This window comes from Phocoena phocoena, chromosome 9 (assembly GCF_963924675.1).
Source record: "Phocoena phocoena chromosome 9, mPhoPho1.1, whole genome shotgun sequence".
In the NCBI taxonomy this organism is placed as follows: Eukaryota; Metazoa; Chordata; class Mammalia; order Artiodactyla; family Phocoenidae; genus Phocoena; species Phocoena phocoena.
In genome coordinates this window covers 74,617,721-74,626,357 of record NC_089227.1, presented here as the reverse complement: position 1 = coordinate 74,626,357, position 8,637 = coordinate 74,617,721, and positions in this window count along the sequence as shown.

Sequence of the window (8,637 nt, the reverse complement as noted above, 5' to 3'; positions counted from 1 at the left end):
TCCATGGTTAATCATTATCACTCTCGTGCATATACCTTCAGCATGTTGCCCCCCATTCCTTTTCTTACTTGTCCACCTAAACCACAGAGCTGGTTAAATCTAAAACTCCCATCTAAACATGTCTGCCCTAAGCCACTGGTTGTGACTAAAGGAAAAAACAAATCCATGCTGTCTTTTCTCACTTTCAGTTCATGAAAACCCACCTGAAATGGATTGGTATGCTTCCCAGCCATCCTTAGATACTTGCCTGATCCATTCACACTTATACTTTCCTTGAACACTTCATATATTCTCTCTCTTCGAACTCATTCTCAGCTGATGACCTGGCTTCCTGATCCATTGAGAAAAGTGAGTTAATCAGAAGAGAAATTCTGCAGGCTACCAGGACATCTACCCACCTACCAACACCTTGCCAAAAAATATTTTACCTTCTCTCTTGTTCATGTTGATATCCATGTTCTAGCAAAGGCCAGCACTTTGCTTACTAGAAGCCCATCCTCTGTATTGCTTCAGCAACCCCCCTCCCCTGCTTTCTCATGTGTCTTTAAAGTTTCCCTCTCCGATGACATTCTTATTAACATAAATACATGCTAGTGTTTGTCCATCCTAAAACAAACAAACTGACCCACCTTCCTCTGCAACCATTGCCTCATTTCTCTCCTTTACGGCAAAAAGACTTAGAATTGTCTATAATCTTGTAATCTCTGTCTACATTCTTCTGTTCTCACTTAAGTTCCCATCATTACCCTGTTTTCCCATTTCTCTCAATCCACACTGCTTTAAGTACGATTGACCATGATCTCCAATTGCCATTTCTCAGTTTTCATGTTAATCATGTTAATCTATTGCTTGCTCCTTGGAAAACTTTCTTCACTTGGCTTCCAAGACATCATGCTTCCCTGGTTTCATTCCTTCCCTCCTAACCATTCCTCTTCAGTCTATTTCGGAGAGCCCCAGGATCAGTCCATCATTAGCTTCATTTTCCCCCCAAATCCTTGGAGTCATCCTTGAATCTTATCTTTTACACCTACATTTAAACTGCCAGCAAATTCTGTCAATTCTAACTACAGAATATATCCAGAATCCATTTGATTTCTTCCCCGATCCATATTCCCTTCTGGGTGATCTCATTCAGTCCCATGGCCTTAACACCATCTATGCAATGTCAACTCCAAATCTGGAAGTTCCAGTCTGGTTCCCTTCCCTGAACTCCGGACTGGTATATCCAGTTGTCTATAGACTCTAGGCATCTCGTGCTTAACATGTCTCAGCTGACATCCTGACATTCCAATCTGTCACTGTCTTTCTTACTTAAGAGCAGGTAACTCCATTCTTCATGTTGCTCAGGTCAAAAGTTTTAGTGTCATCCTGGACTTCCTTCTTTTTCAAAGGCCACATCTAATCAGTTAGCAAAACCTGCATGCAGTACTTCCAAATACATAGAGAATTTGACCACTGATATCACTGTAGTCCAGGCCAACATCATCTCTCTCATTTGCATTACTTGACCAAAAAAAAATGAGCTGTGTTAGAACTGGGACAAGAACTGATAAGCTTCAGGACTTCAGGACCCCTCCTGTCATATCACACTACCTCTGGTTAATTTTATGAGCTGTACCGCCTTCAATTCATGATGACCTGAGAATAATTTTTCACTTATATGCTAATATAAAGCTAGTGCAGCTCAGAAATTTGAAATGTATAGATAATTATATGCTAATTTTATACAATTATTATTAATAGAATAATGAGCTGCTGTCTCTTCTATTATCAGACACATGAGTATTATGTAATATGGTTAGTACCTTGTAAGAGTATTAAAAGAGCAATGTTATTTATCACATTTTTTCCCTAAATAACAATTCCCATGTAATTTCTCAGGAAAAATAATAAAAGAGATCCCAGTATGCTTCATCTCAAACATAGCTATGCAGTTAAAACTTCTCAGTGGATTTTCTGTTGGTGTTCCTGCTAAAGATACAGAAAGTAGGCTTATGAAAGTTTTGAGAATGAAAGAGCTATTTAAAGATCAATATGTAAATTTCACTGCTAGTTTTTCTTTCTTGAAATTCTAAATTTGTGGTTATTTAAGAATGTAATTGTTAAAGTCTAAAATAATAATGTCTGAAGGGAAATTTCTTTAGTTTCAAAAGTTCACTAAGTTCATTAAACCCATATGGTGCCTTTGTACAAATTAGGAAGTAATTATGTATGTCATTTGTTCCTCTATAATTACAAATAAATTGGACTTGTTATAAAATGGGTTTATTATTTTTACAACAAATTATTTCTAATGATTATTAAGTCATAATCATTTATAATAAATGGCATAGTGATTTATTTGTAAGAAAAGCACCTGTTTTTAAACTGGGACTTTAAACAAACAGAAAACAATACAAACTGCAATAAGAAATGTCAGGTTTAGGGCTTCCCTGGTGGTGCAGTGGTTAAGAATCTGCCTGCCAATGCAGGGGACACGGGTTCGAGCCCTGGTCTCGGAAGCTCCCACCTGCCACGGAGCAACTAAGCCCATGCACCACAACTACTGAGCCCGTGTGCCACAACTATTGAAGCCCGTGCGCCTAGAGCCCTGCTCCGCGACAAGGGAAGCCACCGCAATGAGAAGCCTGTGTGCCACAACGAAGAGCAGGCCCTGCTCACCATAACTAGAGAAAGCCCACGCGCAGCAACAGAGACCCAAAGCAGCCAAAAAAAAAAAAAAAAAAAAAAATCAGGTTTAGATGGTGTACACTAATACCAACAAGATATTACATTTTAATTTACTTTTGCAATCAGTATAGAAATTATTAAAGCAATTCTTTATTGAGAACCACAAGTTATATGTGGCTGCATTAACAATTATTGACCTTTCTCTTTCATAATTTGAAGAGAATGTTTTGTTCCCCTTAGAACAAAATACTTTTCTACTATTTGTTGGCTAATCATTATGATTTACTTCTTAATCAATTTAGACTGCCATAACAAATTACCATAGACTGGGTAGCTTAAACAACAAACATTTTTTATCACAATTCCAGAGGCTGGAAGTCTCAGATCAGGGTGCCTGCATGGTTAGGTTCTTGGTGAGGGCCCTCTTCCTGGTTTACTTGCTATGTCCTCATACGGCTGAAAGAGCTAGCTGTCTCTGGCCTTTTCGTATAAAGGCACTAATCCCATTCAGGAGGGCTCCCATGACTCAATTACTTCCCAAAGGCCCCACCTCCAAATATCATCACATTGGAATTAGGGTTTCAACACATGAATTTTGGAGGGACACAAGCATCCAGTCCATAACATTTACTAATTTTGTTAGAACAAGATACTTTATTGCCATCAGCCAGAAGAGTTATATTTGTATAATAAATGTACCAAGAGCCCATCTCTGGACCTAACTCAAAGTTTTAACAGAAGTACAAAAATATGTCACAAAGACAAAAATGCTGCAATGAAAATGGTGCCTCTTAGAAGTGGTAACTTGTGCAGTGCATGACCTGAACAACTGTATGAAGCCACCATTAGTTTAGTCTCAATTTTGTAGATCTTCTATACATCAGGCATTTTACTAGGTGTCAAAAATACAAGCATGAGTTAGATGTAGTTCTGATTGTCATGGTACTCACTATAGAGTAGAGTTGATTTCTATAGTTTTTCAAAAATCCTTTCTAAGGAAAACATAATTTTCATTCATTCATTTATTTACTCAAATGATTCTTGTGTCTTTTAAGTATACTGGTATTTCTCTAATATTGGAGCATAAAAAAGTCTTTTTCTTACCTCAATATACACTTAAAATTATTTGTGTTGTATTTCCATATGTTTCTACTTTGAGGGTAGTATCTACATTGTCTAAGTTTGATCTTTATATTCAATTTTCAAGGCAGCTAAGTCATGCGACAACATTCTGTAATAGAAAGATCAGTGGGTAGCTTTTTAAATGGTTTTTTAAAATGCCAAGTTAATGGAAAAGGTTTTCTTTGTCCTTTGGCATAGGGCTCATCATAATGCCTTGCAAGCTGACAAAGCATGATGATGGAAAGGATTTAGAAAGTGACATCACACTGCACTGACTCTTTGGCCCATCCTGCTACCTAAGAGTCCAGCCTCTCTAGCACCAAGAAGAGAGAATCTCAAGAGGTCACCACTTAAAAACTAGAATCACAAACTCTTTATCATCTCTTTATTGGAAAGAGAGTCAATATTGACGATAAATACTGTTTCAAATGCTCCTCACTGGTCCTCTTCCCTTGATAAATGAACCTGGATAATCTGTGTCACACAATCTAGTTTCTACAACTAGTTTCTCTAGCATGAAAAGTACTTTTTAAAAATGACACCTTTTTGGCTTACATGGTGCAAATAAGAATTTCTTCCACTAGGAGGGACACATGGTGCCTTACTCTGGTAGCTTGAATATGTTGATATCAATTGCTATTTGCATATCTGACAGGTTCCCCTCTGGCAGATTGCCACCACCTCCTCAATGATTCATCTTAAACTTACCTCATTAAGTATAACCTCCAATGAGAGTTAGTTCAGAGTAGGTAAGTTCTTAACATGGGACATTTTATTTGTTCCTCCAAGAGAGAGAAAACACCAAATAACCAAATTTGCAGAATTCAATTCACAAAGTAGATAAAATGGCTAGGGCTAAATGAGTTTACTAGCATCGTTCTCAGAAGAAAAATACAAAGTAAATACATTGGTGTCTTTTGTACTCCTCTCCCCTGGCAGCTGGAAAGTTTTTGAAAGGATCATTATCTCTTATCTGTTTTCTGTTACCCGCCATATTGCAAAGTATGGTGACTCTAGGCCTTATGATGGGGGCTTCATGCTATACTGAACAGTCTCTACCTACATTCCCTCCCTAGACTAAAGAATTATAGTGAAGTAAGTGTGCTGTCTTCTTACTGCCCCTAGGGAAAAAGGTCCAGAAAAATCATCATGCTGTTTAAATTTGTTATTCTGCAATTGCGATACCAATTCTGTGTCATGATGCCATTTTCTGATTTGACAGGGTTAGGTTAGGATTATGATAACTGTAATTCACTTCTAGGTATCATATTTTGTTAAATCACATTCTCTGACATATAATGATTGTGATGGTAGGGATGTGAGAGATTTTAATGCACTAATTGCCTACCAATAGTATAATCAATATTCACTCTGGAATATTCTTCAGGTGTGTTCCAAAGGGATACTTTGTGGCAAAGTGTAAGAGTATTATGTTCTTAATATTATCATGTATTTTTCTATTGCTGATTCAAATTCATTTTACTTTTTAGTAATGGAAGAGAGTTCTAAAGAAGACGTTAAACAGGTAGGACTTTATAGATTGATTCATCACTTTTTAAACATCTTTATTGGAGTATAATTGCTTTACCATGGTGTGTTAGTTTCTGCTTTATAACAAAGTGAATCAGTTATACATATACATATATCCCCATATCTCTTCCCTCTTCCATCTCCCTCCCTCCCACCCTCCCTATCCCACCACTCTAGGTGGTCACAAAGCACCAAGCTGATCTCCCTGTACCATGCGGCTGCTTCCCACCAGCTACCTATTTTACGTTTGGTAGTGTATGTATGTCCATGCCACTCTCTCACTTTGTCCCAGCTTACCCTTCCCCCTCCCTGTATCCTCAAGTCCATTCTCTAGTAGGTCTGCATCTGTATTCCCATCTTGCCCCTAGGTTCTTCATGACCTTTTTTTTTTCTTTTTAGACTCCACATATATGTGTTAGCATATGGTATTTGTTTTTCTCTTTCTGACTTACTTCACTATGACAGACTCTAGGTCCATCCACCTCACTACAAATAACTCAATTTCGTTTCTTTTTATGGCTGGTAATATTCCATTGTATATATGTGCCACATCTTCTTTATCCATTCATCTGTTGATGGACACTTAGGTTGCTTCCATATCCTGGCTATTGTAAATAGAGCTGCAGTGAACATTGTGGTACATGACTTTTTGAATTATGGTTTTCTCAGGGTATGTGCCCAGTAGTGGGATTGCTGGGTCGTATGGTAGTTCTAGTTTTTTAAGGAACCTCCATAGTGGTTGTATCAATTTACATTCCCTCCAACAGTGCAAGAAGGTTCCCTTTTCTCCACACTGTCTCCAGCATTTATTGTTTGTAGATTTTTTGATAATGGCCATTGTGACCAGTGTGAGATGATATCTCATTGTAGTTTTGATTTGCATTTCTCTAATGATTAATGATATTGAGTATTCTTTCATGTGTTTGTTGGCAGTCTGTATATCTTCTTTGGAAAAATGTCTATTTAGGTCTTCTGCCCATTTTTGGATTGGGTTGTTTTTTTGACATTGAACCGTATGAGCTGCTTGTAAATTTTGGAGATTAATCCTTTGTCAGTTCCTTCATTTGCAAATATTTTCTCCCATTCTGAAGGTTGTCTTTTCGTCTTGTTTATGGTTTCCTTTGATGTGCAAAAGCTTTTCATTTTCACCAGGTACAATTTATTTTTGTTTTTATTTCCATTTCTCTAGGAGGTGGGTCAAAAAGGATCTTGCTGTGGTTTATGTCATAGAGTGTTCTGCCTATGTTTTCCTCTAAGAGTTTGATAGTGTCTGGCCTTACATTTAGGTCTTTAATCCATTTTGAGTTTATTTTTGTGTATGGTGTTAGGGAGAGTTCTAATTTCATTATTTTACATGTATTTGTCCAGTTTTTCCAGCACCACTTATTGAAGAGGCTGTCTTTTCTCCATTGTATATTCTTGCCTCCTTTATCAAAGATAAGGTGACCATAGGTGCATGGGTTTATCTCTGGGCTTTCTGTCCTGTTCCATTGATCTATATTTCTGTTTCTGTGCCAGTACCATACTGTCTTGATTACTGTAGCTTTGTAGTATAGTCTGAAGTCAAGGAGCCTGATTCCTCCAGCTCCATTTTTCTTTCTCAAGATTGCTTTAGATATTCGGGGTCTTTTTTGTTTCCACACAAATTGTGAAATTTTTTGTTCTAGTTCTGTGGAAAATGCCATTGGTAGTTTGATAGGGATTGCATTGAATCTGTAGATTGCTTTGGGTAGTAAAGTCATTTTCACAATGTTGATTCTTCCTATTCAAGAACATGGTATATCTCTCCATCTGTTTGTATCATCTTTAATTTCTTTCATCAGTGTCTTATAATTTTCTGCATACAGGCCTTTTGTCTCCTCAGGTAGGTTTATTCCTAGGTATTTTATTCTTTTTGTTGTAATGGTAAATGGGAGTGTTTTCTTCATTTCACTTTCACATTGTTCATCATTAGCGTATAGAAATGCAAGAGATTTCTGTGCATTAATTTTGTATCCTGCTACTTTACCAAATTCATTGATTAGCTCTAGTAGTTTTCTGGTAGCATCTTTAGGATTCTCTATGTATAATATCATGTCATCTGCAAACAATAACAGCTTTCCTTCTTCTTTTCCAATTTAGATTCCTTTTATTTATTTTTCTTCTCTGATTGCTGTGGCTAAATCTTCCAAAACTATGCTGAAAAATAGTGGTGAGAGTAGGCAACCTTGTCTTGTTCCTGATCTTAGTGGAAATAGTTTCAGTTTTTCACCATTGAGGATGATGTTGGCTGTGGGTTTGTCATATATGGCCTTTATTATGTTAAGTTCCCTCTATGGCTACTTTCTGGAGGGTTTTTACCATAAATGGGTGTTGAATTTTGTTGAAAGCTTTCTCTGCATCTATTGAGGTGATCATATGGTTTTTCTCCTTCAACTCATTACCTTTTAAATAGGGAAATGAAAAGCAATGGAACTAACATTTATTCAGTGTTTTACTCTGGTCTAGATACCATATTATGTGGTTAACTTACACTCTCTGCATAACCATCATATTAGCTTTGCAAGGTTGCCATGCTATCATTTTCTTCTTTTTATTAATTACAAAATTGCTGTTCAGGGAGATTGATTAATTGGCCCAAGATCCCATAGTTAAGAAGTGGCTGAACCATAATTTAATTCCAAGCCTGCTAGGCTCCCAAATCCATTCCTCTCCCCATAGTATCTTTGCATTAATAGTATCCAGATACAGGATCAAGTTAAGAGATACTTCGTGAAATCTGATTTAGCCATATGTTTGCTTTAAAACAATTTTTTTTTCCTGAGATACCTGATTGGGCCTAGAGTTTGTTCATTCTGTTTCATAGATAAAGTAGTAATCAATACTTTGTTTTCATAAATGACAATGTGTTGTAACCCCTGAGATGTCTCTTACCCCCAACCCCTGCTCCTGGATTCTTTTCCTTTCAACATACTTCAAATATAGTAACAAGCTGGTACCATTTTCATTATATGGTATTTGTAAAGCCAGCATATTGGGAAAAGAAAACTAAAAACAAAATGTTTACAGCATAATTGAAAATCACCCTTATGATGAGACAGAAGAAGCCACACCACAGAGCCGAAGGAGCACCAGAGTAGAAATAGTAAGATGGGATTTTGATCCTAGTTTTACCAATACTTGACCTGTGTCATTTCTGGCAAGTAATACATTTATAAAATAAAAGGATGTTTAAAAAAGAAAGATGTACAAAAAAGATGGAAGTAAAAGGGCATAACAAAAAATCAGTACAAAAATTGGATGCTTTTTTAATGCTAAACCTAAGAAAAGATCTGA